This window comes from Scyliorhinus torazame, chromosome 16, assembly GCF_047496885.1.
Source record: "Scyliorhinus torazame isolate Kashiwa2021f chromosome 16, sScyTor2.1, whole genome shotgun sequence".
In the NCBI taxonomy this organism is placed as follows: Eukaryota; Metazoa; Chordata; class Chondrichthyes; order Carcharhiniformes; family Scyliorhinidae; genus Scyliorhinus; species Scyliorhinus torazame.
In genome coordinates this window covers 60,980,843-60,990,664 of record NC_092722.1, presented here as the reverse complement: position 1 = coordinate 60,990,664, position 9,822 = coordinate 60,980,843, and the positions used below count along the sequence as shown (strand labels likewise).

General features: G+C 48.2%; 1 long non-coding RNA gene across 1 annotated transcript; it reads left to right on the top strand.

Moving 5' to 3' along the window:
* The first annotated feature begins 432 nt into the window (after positions 1-432).
* Positions 433-4,660, top strand: LOC140392847 (uncharacterized). Its single transcript, XR_011935439.1, has 2 exons — positions 433-681; positions 881-4,660. It is a non-coding gene; the product is annotated as an uncharacterized lncRNA (long non-coding RNA).
* The last annotated feature ends 5,162 nt before the right edge of the window (positions 4,661-9,822 follow it).

Below are 9,822 nucleotides of genomic sequence, written 5' to 3'. Positions count from 1 at the left end.
TCGTGGGGGTCGGGGGCTCCACAACAACCAACTCCGCGATCGGGGGCCACCAATCAGCGGGCGCACGCGATCTTTGGGGGGGGGGGGCTATTTCTTCGCCGCTGGCCCGCTGTATGGTTCCGCCATGTCGCGCGGGGCCGGCGCCATAGGCGGCCGGTATCGGCAGCAGGAGCTGCGTGGAGTACCCCAGGGACCTGCAAGCCCTCTTGAAAAAGGAGAATCACCCTGGAGTTTCTAGAAAAAAGTACGGACTGATTAGCACCCGTTTTCTCACGGGTGTGGGGACATAGCCCCATTATCGGAGAATTCCGGCCCATGTCTTTTAACTTTGACAAAGGGTCATCTGGACTCGAAACATTAGCTCTTTCCTCTCCCTGCAGATGCTGCCAGACCTGCTAAGATTTTCCAGCATTTTCTCTTTGGTTTCAGATTCCAGCATCCGCAGTAATTTGCCGGAGCTGCAGAAGGGGAAAAAGGCAGATGTCTTGGCCCTCGCCTCTCTAATCGCCCGAAGAACAGTCTTGCTTGGGTGGAGGTCCCCGGCGCAGCCTAATGCCTTGGCTTGGCTAGGGAACTTGGTGGATTTTCTGCACTTGGAGAAGATAAAGATAAACAACACCATGAGGGGATCGGTGGAGGCGACTTTACTCAAGGTGGCAGTCAGCCATTTCCATTTTTAAGGTATTGGTTACCGTCACCTGTTGCGGGGGGCGGGGGGGGGTTACTCTTAGTATGGGGCTGGGTTAGGGTGGAGGGAGATGTGCAGGGAATATTTTATTTTTGTAATAATATTTAAAAATTTGGAATGGTTTGAATATTTTATGTTATTAAAAAAATGTTAATAACTTTTTTTTTTTTAAATTGTGCCACATACTGACAGACAATCTCCAACCAGAGGAGTCTAACCACTTCTCCTTGACATTCAGTAACATCACCATGGATGAATCTCATCACTAACATCCTGGGGGTCACCATTTACCAGAAACTGAACTGGACCAGCCATATAAATATTGTGGCTAGAGAAATTGGGTATTGTGTGGTGAGTAACTCACCTCTTGACTCACCACAAATCACAAGTCAAGAGTGATAAATACTGTATCTTCTTGGATGAGTACAGCTCCAACAACACTCAAAGCCGAAGATCATCTGTGTCAAAACTGCCTGCTTGAATGGTACCCCAACCATCAGCTTACACATTACTACCAGTCCACAGTGGCTTCGGGATGTACCATCTACAAGATTCACTGCAGCAACTCACCAAGCCTCCTTCAACAGTATCCGCCAAACCTGCAACCTCTACAACCTAGAAGAACAAAGGACAAAAAAGTACAAGGGAGCATCATGACCTGGAAGTTCCCTTCCAATTCATTCATCTTCCTCACCTGAAAACATCATTTTGTTATTCCTTCTTTGTTGCTGAGCCCAATTCTTCGATCTCCCGCACTGTGGGAGTACCTTCACTAAAATGGACTGCAGTAGTTCCATAAGACAACAACTCATCACCACCACCTTCTAATGGGTAATTAGGAATGGGCAATAAGTGCTTGCCAGTGAAACCCACATCCTGTGAATGGATAAAATAAAAATCACAAAAGCATCAATAAAAGCTAAATATTGAATCTTGTCACATACGGTAAGAATACAGTGAAGTTACTGTGAAAATCCCCTAGTCGCCACACTCCGACACCTGTTCGGGTACACGGAGGGAGAATTCAGAATGTCCAATTCACCTAACAGCACGTCTTGGTCGGAACTTGTGGGAGGAAACCAGAGCACCTGGAGGAATCCACGCAGACACGGGGAGAATGTGCACTCTGCCCAGACAATGCCCCAAGCTGGGAATCGAACCCGGGTCCCTGGAGCTGTGAAGCACCAGTGCTAACCACTGTGCTACAGCTGCAAGCAATCCATAAGAGGGTTAAACAGTAGCTCAAAAAAACAATCTTCAATATTTCTGTTGGTATTTATCTAGAGAGCCATATTCCATTCTGCGTAACACATTGCATAACCTACTATTCTTATTTGTAATAAGCAACCTTGATTAATCTGGACAAAGCATGCCACAAAAATCAAAGCAGGAACATTCAGCAACTAAGCTGAGGATACCTCAGAGCAAGTGATTGTGTCCTGGTCACCGCACCCAAAAAATAATCTTTGGCTGAGAATGAAAGCCAAGAGTTACCTCTCAAAAGATAATAATAGAACACCAGAAACACCTGTTGTTGCTATAGTGCTCTTAGCTTTGAGTCACATCTTTAAGAACCAACTGGGTCAAACATCCCTTACCTCCCTATGGCACAATGGAGAGCAATGGAAGACAGACTCAGCCAAATGCAAAACTGGCACCAAATGACACAATAATAATCTTTATTGTCACAAGTTGGCTTACATTAACACTGCAATGAAGTTACTGTGAAAATCCCCGAGTCACCACATTCCGACGCCTGTTCTGGTAAACGGAGGGAGAATTCAGAATGTCCAAATTACCTAACAGCATGTCTTTCGGGATTTGTGTAAGGAAACCGGAGCACCCGGAGGAAATCCACGCAGACACAGGGAAAACATACAGACTACGCACAGACAGTGACCCAAGCTGGGAATCGAACTTGGGACCCTGGGGCTGTGAAGCCATAGTGCTAACCGCTGTGCTACCATGCTGCCCATGTTGGTAGCAGAGAAACAAATAACAGAAATTAGATGGCCCAGAGCAAGGGTTTCATGGGGTGATGAGATATTCCATGCTTTGAGTTTGCGATCGGTTAGTTCCTTAACAAATCTAGCACTGTTCATTGATTAGAGATATTAGCAGGTACCAAAACTCACTTTGTTCCGCATATTGGAATGTCTGAATTTATTGTAAAATGTGTCACTTTGAAGGGTAGAATGGTCAGATAATAGCTGATTTGGGATAGGAACTTCAGATTAAACTTCAGATTAAACTTCAGATTAAGGTGTTTCACTCCTTTTCGTAATTGAAAATAGAATTGTATAATTTTCCTTCTATTAATTATATTACACTTGTCCTGACTCATGCCCATTTTGTGAATTTTCTGGTGAAAGCAGCAGATAACTTAAATTAAATTCATAAATTAATAAGAGATTCAAGGAAACTGGCAAAAGCACTGAAAACATTTCATAACAAATCGTTTAAATATGAGTCAGAGTCAGAGGTTTACAGCACTTTGACCCGACCTGTCCATGTCGTCCAGTTTTTAACCACTAAGCTAGCCCCAATTGCCCGCATTTGGCCCATAACCCTCTAGACCCAGCTTTCCGATATAACTTTCTAAATGCTTTTTAAAAAGACAAAATTGTACCCTGCCTCTACTACTGCCTCTGGCAGCTCTTTCCAGACACTCACCATTCTCTGTGTGAAGAAATTGCCCCTCTGGACCCTTTTGTATCTCTCCCCTCTTACCTTAAACCTATGCCCTCTAGTTTTAGACTCCCCTATCTTTGGGAAAAGATGTTGACTACCTTATCTATGCCCTCATTATTTTATAAACCTCTATAAGATCATCCCTAAGCCTCCTACGCTCCAGGGAAAAAGTCCCAGTCTATCCACTCTCTCTTTATAACTCAAACCATCAAGTCCCAGTAGCATCCTAGTAAATCTTTTGTGCACGCTTTCTAGTTTAATAATATCCTTTCTATAATAGGCTGGTTTAGCTCAGTGGGCTAGACAGCTGGTTTGTGATGCAGAACAAGGCCAGCAGCGCGGGTTCAATTCCCATACCAGCTTACCCAAACAGGCGCCAGAATGTGGCGACTAGGGGCTTTTCACAGTAACTTCATACTTGTGACAATAAAAGGTTGTTATTATTATTAATAGGGTGACCAGACCTGTACACAGTATTTCAAGTGTCTACTCATGTCTTGTATAACTTCAGCAAGACGTCCCATCTCCTGCATTCATTGTTCTGACCAATGAAACTAAGCATTGTAGCCATCTGGGATGGCCACTTTCAGTATATAAAATGGACACTCGCAGAGCATACAGGGAAAATGGACAATGCAAAGTAAACAAGCAGGCACAGAGCCCGAATGTATATTTGGAAGGCAGTCTGCAGACGGAACCGAAACTCTGGGTCAATTTACATATTGATGGCCCATCTCCAAGGAACAAAGAACTAGTGCTCAGGTAGCCGATACTGTCCCAGACTGTCCGGCGCCACTACCCCAGCAAGAAGACACAAACAAAGCAAGGCCAATGGCCAATTAAGACATGCCCAGCCATCAAGGCACCCGCCCCTTTTTTGGCTCAGATCGATGGCAGTGATCAAGAAGCTGCCCAATTAATTGGGACCAAGTTTAAGGCCCGCCTAAAACGCGCGAAGCCCTTCCAAGTATAAGAAGGAACCCCCGTCAAAGGTTCAGTCTCTTGGATTTGGCTCTCAGCCGGAGAGACCCTTCCACCTGCATCACCAGAAGCAAGTAAGTTCAAGTTCAACGCTCGCTACCAGACGGACAACCTTAGCTGTACTCTTGTTACCTCTTCGAACCCAACCGCCTCAGATCCGAACGATGGCCATTGTTCCTCTGACCTAAGTGGGCACCCGAAGTTAAGTATAGATGTTAGTGATAGAGATAGTTTAGCTTGTAGTGTTATTGTGCATGAGTAAATCATACTGTGTGTAAATAAAGTAGTATTGACTTTGAACTAACTGGTGTATTGGCTCTTTGATCGGTATTCGGTTGAACCTTGTGGCGGTATCGAGAGATACCTGGCGACTCTGAGATCCTACTCATAATTAGGATTAAGAAAGGCGACCTTATTAACTACCATATTTATACCAAGTAAATATAGCAACAGCATGCCGAATGAAAGTGGTTATGCTACGGCTTTCAGGACTGGTTCAAGATGATGGGAGTGGAGCCATGTCACAGTTGCTTTTTAGGTTATCAAAGCCTCCTCAAGTACACTGTTTGTTATTCCAGGGAACATATTCCCAGGGAGTTTGAAATGATGCTATCTGCAAGTTTCTTGTTCTATTTAGGGATGTACTTTGCTTCATGGGTAAATATAACATGATAAAGCAAGCAAAGTTCAGCTACTTACTCATCGAATGCACCAAGGAACAGAAGGGATACCATTTCAAACTTGGTTTTTGAAATCAATTGAAGTATGTCTATCTGCTACTCCATCACTATTCGTAACCCTTTTCCCTTCTGTTTATTGCTACGTTCTCCTGCATTTACTATCATTCCTCATTTCCTTTCATTTCCCTGCTTCTTGATCCCAATTTCGCTTATTCCGTGTTTTCTGTTGTTCTGTAGTTCACCTGTTAAGTTCCTCCCTCCTTTTCTCTGCGGCAGTTACTATTTACTTTAATGTCATTTACTTTCTTCCTCTCTCTTTCACTCCCTTTCTTTGTTAATCTCTGACTAATCCTCACGTTTCCTCTAATATTCCAGCGATCTCTAGTCCTTTCCAACTGCTCCAGAGATCTTACAGCGAAGTAGAAAAGGAGAATTTAGACTTGAGAAGGAAATTGGCAGCAAAAGATGGAGAGGTGGATGACGCCAAAAGGGCTCACCAGTCTTGTCTGGCGCACTTAAGCAGCTTCCAGTCTCAATACGAAAAGGCCTGCTTGGGGGCCGATTCGCAGGCACTCCGGGGCGATCCGGAGCTCCATATTTCTTTTTTAGTTGCTCAATAAATTGTAGCACCATCGATCACACACGAGGCGAGATGTAAAGAACTTCAATCGAGGCTTTATTGAGCAGACTTGTTCCCCAGCAGCTCAGTCACAGAATGCAGCTGCGGGGATTAACCCAGATTCTTATACCCCGCCTATCTGGGTGGAGCCCAGTAGGCGGCAGATCCAATCGGGACCCAGCATCTGTCCTCCAATAGCTCCTCGGCATTCATGGTGTACTGTATTACCCCTAATACATACCACCACAGTCTGGAAGATGGCAAAATCCGCAAGAGCCCCCGCAACGCTCAACATAGGAGAGTACATGAACAAAATTAGCGCAGTAGGCGAATTTTGGTTCAACCCGACCACGCTTAGTACGGACAAGCAGGTTAGGGCAGTTCTGCAAAAGAACAGGGCAGCATTCGCGACCCACAAGCACGACTGTGGACGGATGACTGGCTCCGTACAAATAACAGGACCTGACCCTAGACCCCAAAAACAGTATGGATTTCCCCAAGTATTCTTAACTGAGGGTTTACTTTGAACAGATTGCTCCCAAGCGCAGGACAATCTTTTCATTACCCACTTCTCGTTATGGGCCTCCTCTGAGGGATCATAACTCGCGCTGTCTTTCTATCCTGTTTCTGTGGCATGGGAGATAAGGGTGCGGGTCCATTTGGCCATGTTGTCTGGGGACAAATGGGCACGGTCTAAGTCTCCAAAGACTGCTGCAAAGTGAATCCACAGGCATCCAGCAAACGCTGTGGGGTGCTCGGATTTCTTTTGCCTACATTTGTTGAGGCCATCTACGGGGTCACCCCGGTTATACCCGATTGCATCCAGGATCGCGGTATGCATTTCTGCAAGGGTGCCTCCTCCTCCATTCTGTGGGTCGAGGAGGGCTGCTGCTACTGACGGATCTAAACTTAAAACTGTGAGCTTTACCTGCTCTCTCTCATCCAGGCCGCACATGGTCGCCTGATGTTTAACTGTGGCAAAGAAATGGTGGGGGTCTGAGGTGGGGAGGAACAGGGTGATCTTATCGCATGCGTCCCGTAATTGGGTCACTGTTAAGGGGGTGGAATATAGAAATTCCGCATTGTCCGATGTGGCTGTGCGGTGGGTGGTTACAGGGTTCATTGGAGCTTGAACTATCTGCTGTGTGGGGGGTCGGGCGCTTTTCTCTTTTGTGGCTTTCCCTGCGCACACGTTCCCTGAACATATCTCTGCGCTGTTTCATTCAGTTCTTCCCAATCAGGGCAGTCTTCCTGATCTAATCTTTCTCCAAAGATTTCCTGAAAACCTTTTTGAACAGAAAGCAGTGATTGCAGCTCTGCAATCTGCTTCCGGCACTTTGCGTGGTCTAATGTGCTTTGTCTTTGTTCTGTGGTGGCAGCATGGAGTGCTCTTAATGCTGCCTTCAGGTCACTACACTGTTTTTGTAATGCCTCTACCTGTTTTTCCGTTTCTTCTCGTACCAGGACTGCACGTTGCATGTCCTGATAGGCCTTTTCGTATTGAGACTGGAAGCTGCTTAAGTGCGCCAGACAAGACTTCCGGTTGCGGCGATGACCAGCTAAGCTGCACGTTTCGGCGGCTCCAGCTCCAACGGACCTTCGGGCTCTTTTAAGAGCCCCAACGGGAAATTTTTGGGCAACGAAACCCGGTGTGGGGTGAGTGAATAGGGAGTCCCCCCCCAACGAAAGAGGAAAATATCGGCGGCGGCGGCTGCAGCGCGAGGAATCTTCGACGAAAGGGACAGAAAGGGAGAAGACACAAGATGGCGGCGGAGAAAGCCCAGGCGACATGGGGGCCCGAGCAAGACGAATTCCTGAGACGGTGTGTGGAGCTACTAAAGAGGGAGGTGCTGACCCCGATGCTACAGGCAATTGAGGGGCTCAAGGAGGCACAAAGGACCCAGGAGACAGAGCTCCGCGTGGTGGAGCAGAAGGTGACGGATAATGAGGACGAGATCCTGGGCCTGGCGGTCAAAACACAGAAGCACGAGGCACTCCATAAAAAGTACATTGAAAGGATTGAGGCCCTAGAAAACAGAGCGCGAAGGAAGAACCTTCGGATACTGGGTCTCCCTGAGGGAGTGGAAGGAGCGGACTGTGGAGCTTATGTAAGTACGATGCTAAGCTCATTGATGGGAGCTGAGGCCCCTACGGGCCCCTTGGAGGTGGAGTGGGCACATCGGTTCCCGGCGAGAAGACCAAAAGCGGGAGAACCACCCAGGGTGACAATCGTGCGATTTCACCGCCTTAAAGATAGAGAAGAGGTCCTGAGATGGGCGAAAAAGGTGCGGAGTAGCAGATGGGAGAATGCAGTGGTACGGGTGTACCAGGATTGGAATGCGGAGGTGGCGAGAAGGAGGGCGAGTTTTAACCGAGCCAAGGAGGTGTTACACAAAAAGAAGGTGAAGTTCGGGATGCTGCAGCCGGCATGACTATGGGTTACGTACCAGGAGAGACACCATTATTTCGATACGGCGGAAGAAGCATGGACCTTTATTAAAGAGGAGAAATTGGATCGGAACTGTGGGACTGATACTGTAGGGAATGTTATTGTTATGGTTGATGTAAATAGAGAAGTAAATTGAGATGGGGGGAGTCACTAGGAAATGTGGGCTCCGGTGAGGGGGGAAAGAAGGGACATAGGCGGAGAATGAGGAATGGGAGGGGGAGAGGAAAGGGAGCTGCGCCACAAGAGGCGGGTCAGATAAAGGGAAGTTCCCGCGCCAGAAAGATTATGGCGGGAAGACAGGCGCAAGGGAGTTCCCCACACGGGGGGGTCAAGGAGTGAGCAGGAGTAGCCGGGGTCAGTTGAAGTCAGCTGACTTGCGGAAGTAATATGGGGGGAGCAATCACGCTAGAAAGGGATCTAGCGCGGGGGGGGGGGGGGGGGGGGGGGGGGGGGGGAGACAACTGGGTTGCTGCTACGGAAATCAAAAAGGAAATGGTTAAAGAGTGGGTGGACGGGGATGGAATGCGACGCCTGGGGAGCGGGTGGGAGCGCGGAGGCGGGATATGGGACTGGCCTAGAGAAGGTGATGGCTAGTCGACACGGGAGGGGGGCAGGTAGCCCCCTAGTGAGGCTGATCACGTGGAACGTGAGAGGCCTGAATGGACCGATTAAAAGGGCCCGAGTGCTCGCGCACTTGAAAGGACTAAGGGCAGACGTGGCTATGCTCCAAGAGACGCACCTGAAGGTGGCGAACCAAGTTAGGTTAAGGAAAGGATGGGTGGGACAGGTGTTCCACTCAGGACTAGATGCAAAGAATAGAGTGGTGGCCATATTGGTGGGGAAACGGGTAGCATTTGAAGCAAAGAACATCGTAGCAGATAGCGGAGGTAGATATGTAATGGTGAGTGGCAGGCTGGAGGGAATGGAGGTCGTGTTGGTTAATGTATATGCCCCGAATTGGGACGATGCGGGATTTATGAGACGGATGTTGGGTCGTATACCGGACCTGGAGGTAGGAAACCTGATCTTGGGAGGGGACTTCAATACCGTGCTGGACCCAGGGTTAGATAGATCCAGATCAAAGACCGGAAGAAGGCCGGCAGCAGCCAAGGTGCTCAAGGGGTTTATGGACCAAATGGGGGGAGTGGATCCATGGCGATTTCTTAGACCGAGGGCCAGGGAGTTCTCCTTCTTCTCCCATGTCCATAAAGTGTATTCCCAGATAGATTTTTTTGTTCTGGGAAGGTCGTTGATCTCAAGGGTGGAAAAAGCTGAGTATTCAGCCATAGCGGTTTCGGACCATGCCCCACACTGGGTGGACCTGGAACTAGGAGAGGAAAGGGAGCAGAGAGCACTCTGGCGATTAGATGTGGGATTGATGGCGGACGAGGGAGTGTGTGGAAGAGTGTGGGGGTGTATTGAGAGGTACCTGGAGGCCAATGACGACGGGGAGATCCGTGTGGGAGTGGTATGGGAAGCACTAAAAGCGGTGGTCAGAGGAGAGCTGATCTCCATTGGGGCCCACAAAGGGAAAACAGAGGCCAAGGAAAGGGGAAGATTACTGGGGGAGATTTTAAGGGTGGACAGGGAATTTGCAGAGACCCCGGAGGAGGGACTGTACAGGGAGAGGAGGCGACTCCAGACGGAGTTTGATCTCTTGACCACCAGAAAGGCGGAGGTGCTGTGGAGGAAGGCACAGGGGAGGAGGTATGAA